The sequence below is a fragment of the Saccostrea cucullata genome, unplaced genomic scaffold, assembly GCF_032062105.1.
Source record: "Saccostrea cucullata isolate Sc308-1 unplaced genomic scaffold, CSIRO_AGI_Scuc_v1 ctg1592, whole genome shotgun sequence".
In the NCBI taxonomy this organism is placed as follows: Eukaryota; Metazoa; Mollusca; class Bivalvia; order Ostreida; family Ostreidae; genus Saccostrea; species Saccostrea cuccullata.
Window position 1 is genome coordinate 160,722 of NW_026928923.1, and position 21,490 is coordinate 182,211.

Genomic DNA, 21,490 nt, shown 5'->3' on the forward strand with positions numbered 1-21,490 from the left:
AATTATTGTTAAGTTTAAACTGTGTGATTGATCTTTGCTGGCATTTAGGGTTATTCTGACCCATAACAGAATTGGGGGCTCGTCCGGGATAAAGAATTTCTTGCACTTTTGCAGTTTATTGTCAGAATTTTGTTTATTGAACCGTTAAATTTGATTATAAGCCAGCAAAAATCAACATGGTATTTTCGGTCACAAACTTTCTTAGTTCGCCAAGTGTTCAGGTTTTTGATACGTTAAAAAAGGATGACTTGATCGCATTAGGTTTGCATTTTGGGTCAGATGTTAAATCCTCTCAGAAAAAGCAAGACATTAGAATTAAGGTTGCAAACAAACTAGTAGATGAAAACATCTTTGAAAAATACGATCTTCCAGAATATACAGTTAGATCAGAGTTAGGCTCTTATAAAATGGCAGACTATCAGTTTCAATTAGAGTTAGAGAAAATGCGATTAGAAAGAGAAAAATTAGAAAGAGAAGAGCAAGAAAGAGACAGAGAAAGAGAAAGAGAAGAACGAGAGCGTGAACGGAAATTTGAATTAGACAAATTAGAAAGACAAGAGCACTTTGAGTTAGAGAAATTAAGATTACAGCATAAACCAGAACCCTCATTTGTCAAGAATGAATTTGATGCAGCAAAAAATATTAGGTTAGTTCCGAAATTTCAAGAAAAATCTGTAGACAAGTATTTTCCCCAATTCGAAAAAGTCGCAGAAAATCTTAAATGGCCACAACACGTTTGGTCAACAATGTTACAAAGTGTACTGGTTGGCAAAGCAGCTGAGGTATACTCTGCACTAGGGGTAGCTGAAAGTTCAGACTATGAGAAGGTCAAAGCAGCAATATTAAAAGCATATGAATTAGTACCTGAAGCGTATAGACAAAAGTTCAGAAAGTATAGAAAGTTTGATAATCAAACATTTGTTGAATTTTCACGAGAGAAAGAAGATTTATTCGATCACTGGTTTAGATCTAAGAAACTTGATAAAACTTTTGCTAATTTGCGCCAAGTCATCCTTTTAGAAGAGTTTAAGGAATGTGTTACTCAAGATTTGAAAACACATCTAGAAGATAAGAATGTTAAAACTCTTGAAGAGGCAGCAGTCATATCTGATACTTATGCTCTGTCTCATAAAAAGAATTTTGTATCAAGATCTCAGACTAGCAGTAATTCTACAAATTCAGACACATATAAAAAGAGTGGTTCAGGGTCTCAGTCTTTCACAAGTTCCCAGTCTCCATCCCAAGGTGGTTCTAAGTCCGGTCCAGGACGTTTTGAAGGATCTTCTGGAATAGGGTCGCTTCCTACTTGTAGTTATTGTAAGAAAAAAGGTCATCTGATCAGTGAATGCTTTAAAATTAAGAGAAAAAATGACTTTGATAAAACTCAACCACATGCTTGTGCGGCAGTTAGAGGAGATAGAGAAGCCTTAGTTTCGATTTGTTCTGACACTGCTGATGTCCAGGGTTCACAGTCCAGTTCTATTGATTCTATGGAGGATTATAAGCCCTTTATGTCTCAGGGATTTGTTTCACTCGGTGACTCTAGCGAAATAAAACCTGTCCAGATTTTGAGAGATACTGGTGCTGCACAGACGTTATTGTTAGAGGGCGTGCTTCCTTTGTCTGAGCAGACTTCTACTGGTGGGTCAGTTATATTACAGGGTGTGGAGCTAGGCGTCATTGATGTTCCCCTGCATAGAATTAGTTTGAAGTCAGATTTAGTTACTGGACCTGTTATCGTAGGTGTTCGACCTACTCTTCCCGTTCCAGGCATTTCTTTGTTGTTAGGCAACGATCTAGCTGGTGGAAAAGTTGTACCAGATCCTATAGTTTGTGAGAAAATCACTCCAGATGTCATGTGCGATGATGAAGATGATGACATTTATCCAGCCTGTGCTGTTACTAGAGCGATGGCCAGAAGACGAGAAATGGAGGCAGACCATACTCAAGCCTTTGATGAGACGAATTCCCCTGTTGATATTGATTTGAATGACACTTTCTTATCTGACCTTGATGGCACTCAAACAAGCATGGAACCACACAATATCAAGAAGCAAGAGAAGAAAGAACTTTTACCAAAATTTGGTGGTTAGGATGATGAGTTGCATCCACTAGTTAGCCAAGGCAAGGACATCCTCAGCCGAGAACGTTTACTCTCTGAACAACATAAAGACCCAGATATCATTCAACTTAGTAAGAGGGCACTTCCACCAGAAGAGGCTACTAAAGTTGGAGAATGCTTCGATATGAAAGATGGCATCCTTATGCGAAAATGGCGACCACCTGACGCTTCTCCAGATGAAGTGTGGCGTGTTGTTCACCAGATAGTGGTCCCAGCTGCTTATCGTCGAGATGTCATGAGTTTAGCTCACGATACACCTATGGCTGGTCATTTAGGTATCAATAAGACTTATAATAGGATTTTGAGTCATTTTTATTGGCCTAAGCTAAGGAAGGATGTTTCTGAGTTTTGTAAGTCGTGTCATGTCTGTCAGATGGTAGGTAAACCGAATCAGAAGATACCATCCGCCCCTCTCCAACCAATTCCAGCTTTTGAAGAACCGTTTAGTCGAGTGTTGGTGGATTGTGTAGGACCTTTGCCTAGGACCAGATCTGGAAACCAGTATTTACTTACCATTATGTGTACATCCACTCGGTTTCCTGAAGCCATACCTCTTAGGAATATAAAGGCAAAGAGCATAGTTAAGGCCCTTACCAAGTTTTTCAGTTTTGTAGGAGCACCCAAGGCAATTCAGTCGGATCAAGGCTCAAATTTTATGTCGGGGTTGTTCCAGCAAGTCATGCATGAGTTGGGTATTAGGCAGTATCGATCAACTGCTTATCATCCTGAGTCCCAGGGAGCGCTAGAACGTTTTCATCAAACCCTAAAAACAATGCTGAAGACCTATTGTTACCAGTATGAGAAAGACTGGGATGAAGGGGTTCATCTTGTACTATTTGCTGCACGAGAAGCAGTCCAGGAGTCTCTTGGGTTCAGTCCTTTTGAATTGGTGTTCGGTCATACAGTTAGAGGTCCTTTGAAATTGTTGAAGGAAAAGTGACTGACTGAGACTAGTGATCTTAATCTTTTAGATTATGTGTCTGATTTCAAAGAAAAACTTTACAATGCTTGTAAATTAGCACAAGAAAATTTGAAGAGTTCTCAGATGAAAATGAAAATGTGGTATGACAAAGATGCCAGAAATAGGGTGTTTAAGCCAGGTGATAAGGTTCTTGTATTTTTACCTATTCCTGGTCATCCTTTACAGGCCAAATTTTATGGCCCTTATGAAATTGAAAGCAAGATCAGTGATGTAAACTATGTGGTTAAGACACCAGGTCGACGTAAAGAGAAACGGGTTTGTCACATTAACATGTTAAAAGAGTATTTTGAAAGGTGTGACCGAAATTCTGTAAAACCAGTTTCCACTTTAGCCAACGCTAAGACTGTTCAAAATTGTATTGAGAGTGATACGAGTGTAGAGATGAATGAGAAAGATTGTAATCAGAGTGTCCGCTTGAAAAACTCAGAAATTTTGACTGATTTTGATGCCAAACTTGGACATTTGAACATTCACCAAAAAGAACAAGTTAAAAACTTGATGAATGAGTACCATCAAATCTTCTCGGATGTTCCAAAGAAAACTAATGCAGCTTGTCATGATGTTATAGTTGGCGACGCTCTGCCTATCAAACAACATCCGTACCGTCTCAATCCAATAAAATTGCAGTACCTAAGAAGGGAAGTGCAGTACATGTTGGACAATGACATTGTTGAACCTGGTAAAAGTGATTGGAGCTCACCGTGTATTCTTGTACCAAAACAGGACGGTTCGTACCGATTATGTACAGACTTTAGAAAGGTGAATTCTGTTACCAAAACTGATTCATATCCAATACCTAGAATTGATGACTGTATTGACAGCATTGGAAACGCCAAATTTGTCAGTAAATTTGACCTGTTGAAAGGCTACTGGCAAGTGCCGTTAACAGAAAGAGCAAAAGAAATATCTGCTTTTGCTACACCAGATGGACTTTATCAGTATAAAGTAATGCCTTTTGGCATGAAAAACGCACCGGCTACATTCCAAAGGATGATTCACTCCCTTCTTCAAGACCTTGAGGGATGCGAGGCCTACATTGATGATGTCGTCATATACAGCGACACATGGGACGAACATCTCCGAATCATGCGTGCTTTATTTGACATTTTAGCTAAAGCAAACTTAACTGTGAACCTTAAGAAGAGCGAATTTTGTCATGCCTATGTAGAGTATTTAGGTCATAAAGTAGATCAAGGTTATGTTACACCCATTATGGCTAAAGTGGAAGCTATTGCAAAGTTCCCGATTCCTACAAACAAGAAAGAGTTAATGAGGTTTTTGGGCATGGCTGGGTTTTACAGAAAATTTTGTCCAAATTTTTCCTCAGTAGTTAGTCCACTTACCAATCTTTTGCAGAAGAGGGTTAACTTTGAATGGACAAAGGACTGTGAAAAATCCTTTCATAAAACCAAATCTGTCCTTATGAACAACCCAGTTCTGTCAACTCCAGATTTTTCTAAGCAATTTAAGCTTACTGTTGATGCTAGTGATGTTGGAATCGGGGCAGCTTTGTTTCAAGAACATAGTGATAATGTAGATAGAGTTGTTTCTTATTTTTCAAAGAAACTTACAAAATGTCAACAAAAGTATTCCACCATTGAAAAGGAATGCCTTGCTTTGTTGTTAGCCTTACAGCATTTTGATGTTTATCTGAATGTTACATTGCATCCAATTCTTGTGTATACTGATCACAACCCCCTGACATTTTTGCATAAATTGTCAAACAAAAATCAAAGACTGACTAGATGGAGTTTGTTGTTACAAGAATACAACATAACAATTAAGCATATCAAAGGCAAAGACAATGTTATTGCAGATGCCTTGTCCAGAGTATCGTGAACATATATGATTTTGTATTAATGTACATATATTTCATTTTAACAATATAAGTTTTCATTGACATTCAAACTTTTTAAGGGGGGAGGTGTTGTGAGGTGTGTTGTATTTGTATTATTTCATCATGTATATTATTAGTAACATTAAGTTTCTTGAACATTCCAGAGTGGTCAACATGTTCGGTCATTTTTCTAGAACATTCTTGAACTTTGTGCATGTCCAGAACTTTCCAGTAATATCATGTATTTACAATTTCTAGAATATTCTAGATTTATATTACTGTATAAATACCCTGTCAATTCGATGCAGAGAGAGAATTGTCGTATAAGCATCATTGAGGTATTACTTGGATATAATTTCACTGGGACATTGTGTGCAGCAACGGACACTCTGATGTATGTATTTTTAGATTTTTGCTAAGTTTGTACTTAATGATTTGTATATTACTGTAAATAAATTATTGTTAAGTTTAAACTGTGTGATTGATCTTTGCTGGCATTTAGGGTTATTCTGACCCATAACAGTACAATATAAGGTGTCCTCTGGTTCCCTTATTGGTGTACAATATAAGGTGACCTCTGGACCCTCTACTGATGTACAGTACAATATAAGGTGACCACTAGCCCCCGTATTAATGTAAAATATCAGGTGACCTCTGGTCCCCGTAATGATGTACAAAATAAGGTGTCCTCTGGTCCCCCGGCTAATGTACAATAAAAGGTGACCCCTTTCCCCCCACTGATGTACAATATAAGGTGTCCTCTGGTCCCCCTACTTATATACAAGAGAGGACTTCAGGTCCTTCTGCTGATGTACAATATAAGATGACCTCTGGTCCTACTACTAATGTAAAATATAAGGTGTCCTCTGGTCCCGCTACAGATGTACAGTACAATATTAGGTGACCACTAGTCCCCGTACAATATAAACTGACCTCTGGTCTTTCTGCTGATGTACAATGTACGATGATTTCTGGTTTTACTACTGATGTACAATATAAGGTGACCTCTGGTCTCTCCACTGATGTACAGTACAATATTAGGTGACCAATAGTCCCCGTACTAATGTAAAATATCGGGTGACCTCTGGTCCCCGTATTGATGTACAATATAAGGTGTCCACTGGTCCCCCTACTGATGTATAGTATAAGGTGTCCTCCCCCCCCCCCCCCCCCACTGATGCACAATATAAGGTGCCCTCTGGTCTCCCTACTGATGAACAATATAAGGTGTCCTCTGGTCCCTCTACTTATGTACAGTACAATATTAGGTTACCTGTAGTCCCCCTACTGATGTACATTATAGGGTGACCTCTGGTCCCCCAAATGATGTACGATATAAGATATCCCCAGGTCCCCCCTTTATATGCAATAAAAGATTATCATTTGACCCCTATTGATTTAAAAGGTAAGGTGACCTATGATCCCTCTGATGATGTACAATATAAGGTGACAACTGACCTCCCTAATGATGTTAAATATAAGGTGGCCTCTGGTCCCCCTACTGATGTACAATGTAAGGTGATCTTTGGTCCCCCTATTGATGTAAAATATTAGGTTACCTCTGGTCACCCTTTATTATTTTCTCGTTTCTGCTAATATATATATTAGAAAGTTGATCTTTATAAAGTTGTAAATATGATTATTTTGGAGTAAGACAAAGAAAATTGTCTATCATATAAAATTCAATTAATATATAAGGTGACCTGAGGTCTCCGTATTGATGATATCGATGAATTTACTTTTGTGCCTTTAATGCCTGGAGAGTTCCTAGAATGTTTTATTACTACGCAAAATGACGAACTATTTGCGGGGGACCCCAGGTCCTAGTTCAGCGTACGTTTTATCCTTCTGCGAAACGTTTTGAATGGCATCTTAAAACCGGGAGTGCGAGTTCGTAAATTTGAAATCTCGATCCCGACTCAAATTTGACATCGGAAAGAAAAAAAATGTTTTATTTTTTTCTGAAAATTCAAAACCTTGAGCGGAGGGTTTGTAAAACTGAAAATAAAATAAATCCTGGCCTTAAATATGTAATTAGATCATTAGTATATTAACCAGGAGCAAAGGATAAGATGTTCAAAGAGTTCATGCATTTCACTATACAATCATTAGACCCCCCCCCAAAAAAAAACAAGAACCCCTGACCCTGGGGCCATAAAATTCACAATTTTTGTAGAGGCACTCTTGCTCATCATAACTATGTACTTAGTTGGTTTATTAAATACCCAGGAGCAGAGAAGAAGATTTTCAAAGAAATAATGCATTTTCACTACCTACTTATTTAGCCCCTCCCTAGCACTAGAACCCCTGACCCCAGGGCCATGAATTTCACAATTTTGGTAGAGGACTCATTGCTGATTACAATCATGCAAACAGTTTGACTGCTTGATGTCCAGGAGTAAAGAAGAAGATTTTTAAGCATTAATTTTAGTGGTTTTGGCCCCACCCCTCAGGCCCCAGGGGGGCAAGGACCATGGAATTCACAATTTTTGTTCCCCTTCACCCATAGATGCTTTGTGCCAAATTTAGTTGAAATTGGTTCAGTGGTTGCAGAGAAGAAGCTGAAAATGTTCAAATGCTAACGCACGACGGACGACGCACGACGACGGACGAAAACAGATAGCAATAGGTCACCTGAGTTTACTCAGGTGACCTAAAAATGCATTTCAAGTAATCAGTAATATTCAGCATGATCAGTAATGCCCCAATCACACATGAACCCTGACCCTTAGGCCTAGATCCACACATTGCACAATTTTTGAAAAGGCACCCTTGCTTTTCAAAAATATTTGATTAATACCAAGGAGCATATTTCGAACAATTCATCCAGTTTCAGTATATAAGTACAGCCCCCCCTCCTTTATGGTACCCCTGACCCTGGGGCCTTGAAATTCACAATTCTGGAAGATTAGTACCCTTGCTCATCATAACTATATAGGTAGTTCATCTGCTTTATACAAAGGAGCAGAGAAGAAAACTTTCAAAGATTCAATGTATTTTCAATATACATGTATAATCAATAGAGCCCCGCCCTATCACTAGAACCCCTGACCCTAGGGCTATAAAATTCACAATTTTGGAAGAGGCACTCTTGCTCATCATAACTTAATTTGTAATTAGTTTATTTCATTCCTAGGAGCAGAGAAGAAGATTTTCAAAGAATTCATGTATTTCACTATATAATCTATAGAGCCCTGACCTAACACCAGAACCCCTGACCCTAGAGCCATAAAATTCACAATTTTGGTAGAGGCACTCTTGCTCATCATAACTATGCACTTATTTAATTTATTTAATACCCAGGAGCAGAGAAGAAGATTTTCAAAGAATTCATGTATTTTCACTATATAATCTATAGAGCCCCCCCCCCCCCCTTACACCAGAACCCCTGACCCTGGGGCCATAAAATTCATAATTTTGGTAGAGGCACTCTTGATCATCATTACTATGCACTTAGTTAGTTTATTTAATACCCAGGAGCAGAGAAGAAGATTTTCAAAGCATTCATGTAATTTCACTATATAATCTATAGAGTCCCACCCCAACACCAGAACCCCTGACCCTGCACTACTGGACGAAAAAAGTGCTGAGAATCCCAAAATTTACTGATAATGTTTGATAATTACTGATACTGTGCTGTTCTTGCTGATAAATACTGATATTTACTGTTATAATTACTGTTGTTGCTGATAATTTTAGTTGTTTCTGATAAATACTGATAATTACTGTTGCCTTTTACTGTTGAGTCTGATAAATACTGATAAATACTGTTGAGGTACTGTCCCTGCTGAGAATTACTGATAATTACTGTTGAGGTGCTGTCGATGCTGAGATTTACTGATAATTACTGTGGTCATTGTTTTTAACCTGGTAACTGGTTTAAAATAAAACAGAAAACTATAAAAACCTTTAAATATTACTTTCTTTTACTTGAAATATCATGAAAAAAGTTTCATATTTCTTTAAATGTTCTGCTTGTGACAAAATTACATGTATGTATGCTGATCTCAATTTCTACATTAAGTTTGTGAATATTTTGACAATAATCAAATGAATTATCAATAGAATGAATATACAGAAATAGAATTAATAAAAAAAAAATTAACTGCAGCAAAAAATTGGACTTTTACTTTTGCATAAGATCTTATTGATAATAAACTGTAAATAAAAAGAAAATTATGCTATCTTAAAAAAGATCCATCACCGCCTTTCCCGACTCCAAGAAATTTATGTAGGGAGATCGGTGATCTTTTTTTTTTTAATCAATAATAAGAAAAAGTTCTTAATGGATGGAAAAAAAAATCAGGATAAAAAAGTTTCCTGCAGGTTAGAAAAGTTGGATTCGTACCGTTTTCACTAGGTCAACTGGTCAGGTTTGGACAACATTTTCATTTTGAAGGCCTTTTTTTCTCGAAAACAATTTTTATCTTGTTAAATGTTGTCTCATTTTGTCGAAATATTTGAAAATTTGCTCGAAAATTAGAAATTTTATCCCTTTTAAAAAGTAACTAAGAGATGAAAACAGGGTTGAATATGTTCAATCTGTGAGCACTGATTTTAATGAATAATTTATTTATTTATTCATTTATTTAAATGTTATAGACGTTTGTAGATCGTCCAAGAATTAAACTCCTCCACATGTACATATGTACAAGTACACACTGTATGCATGTGCAACCGGCAAATGGGGCGAGCTGATAAAAAATTAAAGGTTAAGAATCCCTAGAGCAAAGGTACATGTGCTTAGTTTGTCTCTTAAAATTTCAATACAAGAAAACATTTTTTATTAAATCATTTTTGAAATCTCATTAATTTTTTTTATTTGATTTTATGGAATGGGAAATAAGAACTGAAATGAGACTTAATTTTATTTGTTGCTATTAGTATATGATCAAATTGATCGATTTTAATTTTGCATGGTAAAAAGTTGAAAGGAAAACACCTTCAAATTGATTTCAATTGGTCAGAAATTGGTGATCGACCTGTGATTTGGCTGTATTGTGTACATGTCTTCAGCCCCGGGGTAGATCGGGGTACAACTTGTATATTCCATGCAAATTGTAGTGGTCAGCGTAACAATGGGCACTAATTACCTATTGTTCTTCGTCTGCGGCTACCGGTGTTATCAATAAACAAACTACCTACACTGTACATGTAATCGCTACTTTGGAACAATCTTAAAGTTAACGGACGCACGAAAAAAAAAATCCGTAATATTGAATTTGATGACGAATAAAATTGATAGAAAAAAATATTTAGAATAGAACACTGGTACTAAAATAAAAAAAGAAGATATATACATGTACATCTTGTACGTTGCACAGACTTATTTTAATTATTATTTCAATTCACAAAGATCTATGATCTTTCTTCAGTATTTAATTTCATTTCTTAGTTTTACGCATATTTCTTCAATCAATCAATCATTTATTTGAATCTTTTTACCATTTTACAATAGTATACAGAGACCAAAAAAACATATACAATGTAGGTGATTTTATACATAACAGTAGGTCTAAAAGGCATGCGTGAATAAGAAACTAAACAAAAAAAATTGTAGGTTGCTATAAATGCGAAGTAAGGGAATTTAGGCCGGGGAGTATATTTTGTTTATCAGATAAAAGAATATCCCGGGGGAGGTGGTCACATGTATTTTCAATTCTGAATCTCTGTTAACGATGGTTTGGGACCGGTAAATACGTAGACGAAAAATTGACTTCACTTTTTAATTAAAAAAGAGTGTGCAAAATATACAATCATATAAATATAAAGAGAAAGATTGTTTAGTGAAAGCACTTTTTTGAAATAAGATTAGCATTAATTGTACACAATTCAGATGCAGGGAAACTCCACTTCGCTTAATCCGAGAAAAAAAAAAAACCTTAAATGTATGGATTTTGAGTGTCAGATATCGCACTCATGAATAAATGTTAATTACTTCAGTTCTGAATTCTGTATTGTTCATTGCAATTGATTCTCTAAAATATTTTTATTTATGCATTTAAAAAATTCGATAAGTATAATATCATAACTTGCATGACAACTAAAGAACAGACCTTGCCCTATCGGCTATTGATCACTTAAATGTAAACAGTATCCCCCCCCCCCCTTCCTTTTTGTGCTAGAATCAAGTAAAATCATATAAATAAGCACCCAGTCTGTACTGTTCGTTTATACAAAGGTCTCGGACAAAAATTATAATCTCTGCACAAAATTCTAATTTTACAAAAACGCAAGCCGTAACGATATCCATATGGCAGAATGTACTAATAATTGACCCGATTCTAAAACGAAAGTAGAACTTTTACACGTGGTTGACATGTGATGTTCCAGAACAACAAGGAAAATTGCATTAATGGAAAAAGTTAATTCAAGTTTTGATTTATTTTATTTTGTTTTTTAACTGACTGACCGCATATAACATGTTTAAGGAGTGGCGCATAATATTAGAAGCCGTATGCCCATAGACTTAAAACTGTATGTACAATTTAAAAAGAATTAGCCTAAAGAAAGACGTGTATTTCATCGACTGAAAATCACACTGCATAAGATTTATGTCATGTAGTGCACAAAACTTAAGCCTTAACACATAATTTAAAAAAAAGAGGGAGAGAGAAAGCTAGAAAGCGACACAATGATATAAAATTCGCAGGGAGGACATCGGAGAACTAGAGCGCGCTGTCTACATAATATATAAAAAAAAAATAATTAAAGATGCTTCAATTTAATTATTTAACCCTGTCACATTCTTCTATAAAATAACAAAGTGTACGCTTCAAGACTAGATTTTATGACAAATATTTAATACTGTCTTGTTAAAATGAGAGCTTAATTTAAAAGTAAATGGAAAGGGGGGGGGGGGGTGTGTTTTCAACTAAATGTGATCATACATTTTCATGTTCTCCACACGGTAAAATAAATTGATATTTACAACCATTGACTGTATTGAAGTATTAAAGATACCCACAAAAAGCTTTTGATGACAGTACAAGTACATGTGAGAAAAAATATGAGATGAGATTTTGTTAACCTTTATGAATAAAAATTAAACTTTTTAAAAAAAGTACTTGGGAAGAAAAACCACTGCAAATACAACAGAATAATTTTCCTCAGGTAATGTCATCTACGTGTAAGGAGAAAAAAGAAAAAACAAAAACATTATGTTAACATTATGATCTAAAATCTAAAAACTGAAAACAAATTAATAAAACGTGATTTTTTTATTTAGAATTATTCATTTTGTAATTTACTGTAATGAATTTGTTAAAATACTTTTTTTAAAAAACAAATAATCATTTCTCAGGCTATTTTAATCCATTCCCAGGTTAAAAACAATAACCACAGTAATTATCAGTAAATCTCAGCATCGACAGCACCTCAACAGTAATTATCAGTAAATCTCAGCAGCGACAGTACCTCAACAGTAATTATCAGTATTTATCAGACTCCACAGTAAAAGACGACAGTAATTATCAGTATTTATCAGCAACAACTAAAATTATCAGCAACAACAGTAATAATAACAGTTAATAACAGTATTTATCAGCAAGAACAGCACCGTATCAGTAATTATCAAACATTATCAGTAAAATTTGGGATTCTCAGCACATTTTTCGTGCAGTAGTGCTGGGGCCATAAAATTCACAATTTTGGTAGAGGCACTCTTGCTCATCATAACTATGCACTTAGTTAGTTTATTTAATACCCAGGAGCAGAGAAGAAGATTTTCAAAGAATTCATGTAATTTCACTATATAATCTATAGAGCCCCACCCTAACACCAGAACCCCTGACCCTGGGGCCATAAAATTCACAATTTTGGTAGAGGCACTCTTGCTCATCATAACTATGCACTTAGTTAGTTTAATACCCAGGAGCAGAGAAGAAGATTTTCAAAGAATTCATGTATTTTCACTATATAATCTATAGAGCCCCCCCCCCTCCCCACCAGAACCCCTGACCCTGGGGCCATGAAATTCACAATTTTGGTAGAGGCACTCTTGCTCATCATAACTATGCACTTAGTTAGTTTATTTAATACACAGGAGCAGAGAAGAAGATTTTCAAAGAATTCATGTAATTTCACTGTTATAATCTATAGAGCCCCACCCTAACACCAGAACCCCTGACCCTGGGGCCATAAAATTCACAATTTTGGTAGAGGCACTCTTGCTCATCATAACTATGTACTTAGTTGGTTTAGTTAATACCCAGTAGCAGAGAAGAAGATTTTCAAAGAAATAATGCATTTTCACTATATACTTATTTGGCCCCGCCCTAGCACTAGAACCCATGACCCCGGGGCCATGAATTTCACAATTTTGGTAGAGGACTCAATGTTGATTACAATCATGCAAACAGTTTGACTGCTTAATGTCCAGGAGTAAAGAAGAAGATTTTTAAAGATTGCACTAATTTTAGTGGTTTTTGCCCCACCCCCCAGGCCCCAGGGGGGCAGGGACCATGAAATTCACAATTTTTGTTCCCCTTTACCCATAAATGCTATATGCCAAATTTGGTTGAAATTGGTTCAGTGGTTTCAGAGAAGAAGCTGAAAATGTTCAAATGTTAACGCACGACGCACGACGAACGACGACGGACGAAAAGTGATAGCAATAGGTCACCTGAGTTTACTCAGGTGACCTAAAAAAGCTTAATCAACGTTCTTTCATTCGTCATCAACACGGCCATTTCTGACGCACTTGTAGGGTTTGTACCCCTAATATTGTGGAAATATTTGAGAATTTTTGCATAACACGAAGATGCACTCCCTATCATTTAAGAAATGAATGTAATATTTTTTCATTGACCTACGTATCAAACAAAAATTCGAATGGAAAAGTTATCTGTACAAATTTTTGTTTGATACGTCGGTCAATTGATTGATTGTATGTTGTTTAACGTTCCACTAGAGAATTTTTCACTATTATGGAGACGTCACCGTATTCCGTTGAAGGGCTTCAAATTTAGACCTTTACTCGGCACTCAGGGCCATTGAGCAGTGAGGGTTCTTTATCGAGCCAACATCTACCGCAAAACGAAACTTACGTTTTTAAGGTCAGATCTGAAAGACCCGTGACTTTCACTTCCAATGCCGAGCGTTTAGCGAAGGAACAGTCACTGCCTATTTTTTTAATTTGACTCGGCTCCGCGAACGAGAATCGAACCGGGCCTCCTGATCACAAAGCGAACGCTGTACCACTAGTCTACCGTGACCGGTGATACATCTGTCAAAGAAAAAATATTACTTTCATTTCTTATCATTTTTAAAATTACGTTTAAAAGTAATCATATATAACTTTGTTTCATTTTAATATTTAATCAAAGCATCAAAGACAGTGCGTAGAAATACGTCACAACAACGTTGCTAAAATTTCAAAATGGTTGAATGTACAGATCTACGCGCTTTAGATTGATGAGGTTTTACGTCCATGCTTTCTTTAATATATAGCGATTAAAGAAAAAATATTTCTTATCATTTAATATTTATCTTTTAATAATATAATTTTGTTTGTATTGTAGTCTCTCATTGGTTGATTTCCAAAAGGAACGCAAATTATTTTGTATAATCTGGTTTGGTATGGGGACACACACCCTTGACAACCAGCTGAATCATTTGTATCTATGCAATCTCCTCATATCCAGTCCTCGGGATTCATGGAAAATACTTAATAAATGTACGTTTAGCTTCAAACAGTAGCTCGATCTTGCCTCATGTAAACAAACATCATGGCTGCTAGGTCTGTGTATCAGTTATTACCTCCTCTAGTTTCCCATCACTTCCATTACTACGGTTTTATTATTGAGCGGCAAATTTGAACTCGTAAAAATCAGCACAATTTTACATCCACAGTGGTTTAATTATTTTAAAATTAAGTTATAAGGAATGACTCTAATTCTTGGCCAAATGATTCGAGTGTAACCCAATTTGGGTCAGTGTACGCTTTTTTTATAATCCGCGAAAGCGCAAATTTACCCAAACCAGGTTATATCGAATAATTTGACCAAGAATCAGAGTCATTCCTTAAAAGATCAGATTTAACTTTACAAGAAATGACTGTCCAACATATTTAAGGGTAGGTTAGACTTAGCTTTGACTTTGTTGCCTAGAGTATATGTAACGAACAAACAATGTTTTAAAATATTTTTTAGACAATAACAGTTTTAACATTTTTGTCTTTAGTTTCTGCTATATATTCCAATGGTTATATTCCCCTGGTAAACTGATATCTTAAGGTCCGTGAACGTAGAGGGAAGCTACTCTAGTACATTTATAAACTTAACAACTCATCCTAGGACATAGAAATTTTAGATTTCATTTGCGCATCTCTTCTTCTGAATTTCAAACTGAACATGTGTATACGTATCTGAACCTGTCCATTCACAACACATGCTTAAAAATATGGAAGACTCAGTTGCCTTGCTCAGAGATGCGTCATGTCGTTTTTCTCATCCATTCCTTTCATAAGAAATAACGGATGAACGACATTTCCCTGTTCTGGAAGTATAAACATTTCTTCATAGTTCGAGTGTTCATAACAGTTATCTCAAAGACAAACATTTGATGATAAAAAAAATGTGAATAAATGGCCATTAATTAAATTGCTACATCTTAATTAGTTTACGTCAGTAAGGTCATAAGGATAAACCCCCCGTGGGGATCCGGGTTAGAATAGGTCCTCAGTACCCCCTTGCTTGTCGTAAAAGGCGACTAAATGGGGCGGTCTTTCGGATGAGACGGTGTAAACCGAGGCCCCGTGTCACAGCAGGTGTGGCACGATAAAGATCCCTCCCTGCTCAAAGGCCGTAAGTGCCGAGCATAGGCCTAAATTTGCAGCCCTTCACCGGCAATGGTGACGTCTCCATATCAGTGAAATATTCTGGAGAGGGACGTTAAACAGTATACAATCAATCAATCATAAGGATAAGTTTTTTTTTTGGAAATTATAATTATTAGTCTTCCAATGGTAAAGAACATTGATTTGTAATTTGCCGTCTAAAAATAACCTCACTGCCTCTACAATGTGAACCAACCAACAATCACCTCACTGCCTGTACAGTCTGACACAATAAACAAACAATCACCTCACAGACTTTACAGTGTGACATAACAATATTCTCACTGCTTCTACATTGTAACATAACAATAACCTCACTGGTTCTACGATGTGACACAATAAACAACCATCTTACTGCCTCTACACCGTGACACAATCAACAATACTATATAGTAACCTCACTGCCTCTACGATATGACACAACAATCACCTCTCTGACTTTACAGTGTGACAAAACAATAACCTCACTGCCTTGACAATGTGACCAAAAAAAAAAAAAAACAGCAAACCTCCTCACTGCTTCTACATCATGAACAAATCAACAATCACTGCACTGTCACTACAATGTATCTAAATCAACAATTATCTACTTCCTCTTCAATGTGACCTAATCAACAATTTTCTACTGCCTCTACGATGTGACCCAATCAAAAATTATCTGCTGACTCTACAATGTATCCTAATCAACAATTTTCTACTGCCTCTACGATGTGACCCAATCAATAATTATCTGCTGACTCTACAATGTATCCCAATCAACATTATCTTCTGCCTCTACAATGTGACGCAATCAACATTATCTACTGCCTCTACAATGTGACGCAATCAACATTATCTTCTGTCTCTACAATGTGACCCAATCAACAATTGTCTAGTGTCTCCACAATGTGACCCAATCAACAATATTTTCTGCCTGTACAATGTGACCCAATCAACAAGTATATACTGCCTATACAAAGTAGAGTACATTATCTTCTGCCTCTACATTGGTCACGATCAACAATTATCTACTGCCTCTACAATTTGACCCAATCAACATTATCTTCTGCCTCTACAATGTGACCAAATCAACAATTATTTACTGCCTCCACAATGTGACGCAATCAACAAAAAATCATTTCGAGTTTTAATCTGCCCTGAGACATTCTTTATGATAGGTTGATTTGGAAAATGTATAGCTTTTGTCTATGTTTCCTAAATCTGATAACCAAAATTTAAAAAAAATGAGTAAACATATGAGTTACATTGTATATTCAGCTAGAGGGAATTTCTGTAGATTTAATTGTATTGATCCATTTAATTGGAACACTTAGATTTACATGTAGTTTCATTGACTAAGAAATATTTTCATCTAACTGATTTAAACTATTCGGAAACGTTAGCATAAATACTCAAGGTCAAAAGGAAGAAATTTAACTAATTTACGTGCTCCCCTTCCATGCCGTATTCAAGACCATATTTGTTAAGCATGTATAAAATTCTAATTGTTTTCATCAGAACAGCTCTAATATAATATCACATTTAATATTTTGTCTACCTCTGATGACCAATGATATCTCTAGCTGCTTTCAATGATCTTTCGAATAACGACACAAATCAACACAGTTAGTGTATGATTTTTATACTTGTTGATGATTATTAAAATCTTCATAAAAATGATATTAATTTTGTAATTTCATGTCAACAATTCTAAACATATTTCCTACAACCGGAAATCATGTATCATTATTAAAAAAAAATAGGAAATTAAAAGATACGTTTTTTTTTTAGAGTTAAAAAAAGAAGACTGAAATGTATGACATTAATTAAGCCATATATACGCATGGGATCAATAAAAAGGTTATTATTTAAGGCAATGTTCCTCAAAACAGAAACATAAACAACGAAGCACAAAATTATAAACAGTGAACATTGTATTTTCTTCAAGTTCACAATGGAAAATTCAACAAACATTAGTGATTTTGCAACAAATAAAGGAAATCTAATAGCAAACTACTTGCAAGTTTCCCTAGAATTTCCAATTGCTGTGTTGAACTCCTTTGCAGTTTTGATTCTCCATCGAAGTAGAAAAATGATGTTTAGTGTACGATTACCAGCCATCAACATGGCCATTTCTGACGCACTTATAGGGATTTGTCTTTGTGCCCCTAATATTGTGAAAATATATGATAATTTTTGCATAACGAAGAGGTACTCGCTATTGTCCCTGTATCAAGTATCAACTTTAATCATAACATTTATGAACACAGATCGTTTTCTTGCCTTACGGTACCCCTTCAAGTATTCAAAGTTAGTGACCAAGAAGAATGTGCTAATCGTCTGCTTGGTGTCTTGGTTCTTCGGCGTATTAACGCCAATCGCAGAAATCGGTTGTTATCGACAGGATCTGGACGATCGCAACTCATTTCAGTGGACATCTGTAACTTTTCCAATCCTCATTTTGAAAAATTTGTTTGAGTACCGTTACATTATTCATTTTGCAGTTACTGCTAAAGTAGGCAGAGTAAACACTAACTGCATAGGAAAAGTGTCTCTTTACACGGGATGTTTTGTAATTTATACAGCTCCATACACTGTTATACAAATTATACACACAACGTCGACCAATCCAACACCTTTGTTGCTTGCCAGTAAGAAGATCTTCGCCAGAGTGACATTTTGCACCTCTTTGATTAACCCAGTCTTGTACTGTATTTTGCTCACCGAATGTCGTCTTCAGTTCTTGAAGCTGGTGTGCTTCTGGAATAAGTCGTTTCTAGATTCATATATAAGAAAAGTAAGGGAAACTACGTGTTCATATTCTATCCAAACGATATCGCAATCGGATTCATCAAATCAAATAGATAGATCGAATGTTTAATATCAGTAGAGTAATTTTGCAAGTTTAAATTGTTATAGTATTGTTAGGTTCATGCATGAAATTATTGTAAAGCTGTTGAATTTTTGTTGATTTATATTATCTCTTAATGAATAAATAAAGTTTGTATTAAATTTGTACCTAGGTACCCTTTTTTACAAATGGAGCAATTATCAAGATGAAGATAAATAAAAAAAACCTCCCAACTGAAATAAAGAAAAAAAAAAAGAATCAAATCATACAAACCAAAGGATTGACAGATCAACATATGGGTATGACAGAGCAATGTATGTGTATGACAGATCAACATATGGATATGACAGATCAATGTATGGGTATGACAGATCAATATATGGATATGACAGATCAATATATGGATATGACAGATCAGTGGATATGACAGATCAATAGGTATGACAGATCAATATATGGATATGACAGATCAATAGGTATGACGGATCAAAATATGGGTATGACAAATCAACATATGGATATGACAGATCAATATATGGATATGACAGATCAACATATGGATATGACAGATCAATATATGGGTATGACAGATCAATATATGGATATGACAGATCAATAGGTATGACAGATCAATATATGGATATGACAGATCAATATATGGGTATGACAGATCAACATATGGATATGACAGATCAACATATGGATATAACAGATCAACATATGGGTATGACAGAGCAATGTATGTGTATGACAGATCAACATATGGATATTACAGATCAATATATGGATATGACAGATCAATAGGTATGACAGATCAATATATGGATATGACAGATCAATAGGTATGACAGATCAAAATATGGGTATGACAGATCAACATATGGATATGACAGATCAATATATGGATATGACAGATCAACATATGGATATGACAGATCAATATATGGGTATGACAGATCAATATATGGATATGACAGATCAATATATGGATATGACAGATCAATAGGTATGACAGATCAATATATGGATATGGCAGATCAATAGGTATGACAGATCAATATATGGGTATGACTGATTAACATATGGATATGACAGATCAAATTTATGGGTATGACAGATGAACATATGGATGTGAGAGATCAACATCTAACGTTAGGTATGACAGATCAATATATGGATATGACAGATCAATATATTGGTATGACAGATCAATATATGTGCAGTTTAATATATGGGTATGACAGATCAATAGGTATAACAGATCAACATATGGATATGACAGATCAATAGGTATGACAAATCAATATATGGATATGACAGATCAATATATGGATATGACAGATCAATATATGGATATGACAAATCAATATATGGATATGACAAATCAATATATGGATATGACAGATCAACATATGGATATGACAGATCAATATATGGGTATGACATACCAACATATGGATATGACAGATCAAATTTATGGTATGACAGATGAACATATGGATGTGAGAGATCAACATCTAATGTTAGGTATGACAGATCAATATATGGATATGACAAATCAATATATGGATATGACAGATCAATATATGAATATGACAGATCAATATATGGGTATGACAGATCAATAAGTATGACAGATCAATATATGGATATGACAGATCAATATATGGATATGACAGATCAATAAGTATGAGAGATCAATATATGGATATGACAGATCAATAGGTATGACAAATCAATATATGGATATGACAGATCAATAGATATGATAGATCAACATATGAATATGACAAATCAAAAGGTATGACAAATCAATATATGGGTATGACAGATCAATATATGGATATGACAAATCAAGATATGGCTATGACAGATCAATATATATGGGTATGACAAATCAATATATGGATATGACAGATCAATAGGTATGACAAATCAATATATGGGTATGACAAATCAATATATGGGTATGACAGATCAATATATGGGTATGACAGATCAATATATGGGTATGACAGATCAATATATGGATATGACAAATCAATATATGGGTATGACAGATCAATATATGGGTATGACAGATCAATATATGGGTATGATAGATCAATATATGGGTATGACAGATCAATATATGGGTATGACAGATCAATATATGGGTATGACAGATCAATATAAGGGTATGACAGATCAACATCTGGATATGACAGATCAATATATGGGTATGACAGATCAATATATGGGTATGACAGATCAATATATGGATATGACAGATCAATATATGGATATGACAAATCAATATATGGATATGACAAATCAATATATGGATATGACAGATCAATATATGGATATGACAAATCAATATATGGTTATGACAGATCAATATATGGGTATGACAGATCAATATATGGTTATGACAGATCAATATATGGATATGACAGATCAATATATGGATATGACAAATCAATATATGGATATGACAAATCAATATATGGTTATGACAGATCAATATATGGATATGACAGATCAATATATGGATATGACAAATCAATATATGGATATGACAAATCAATATATGGATATGACAAATCAATATATGGATATGACAGATCAACATATGGATATGACAGATCAATATATGGGTATGACAGATCAATATATGGGTATGACAGACCAATATATGGATATGACAGATCAATATATGGATATGACAGATCAATATATGGATATGACAGATCAATATATGGGTATGACAGATCAATATATGGGTATGACAGATCAATATATGGGTATGACAGACCAATATATGGGTATGACAGATCGACAGGGGATGTTTACTCTTCCTAGGTATCTGGTCCCACCTCCGTTTTTCCCAGAGTTCCGTG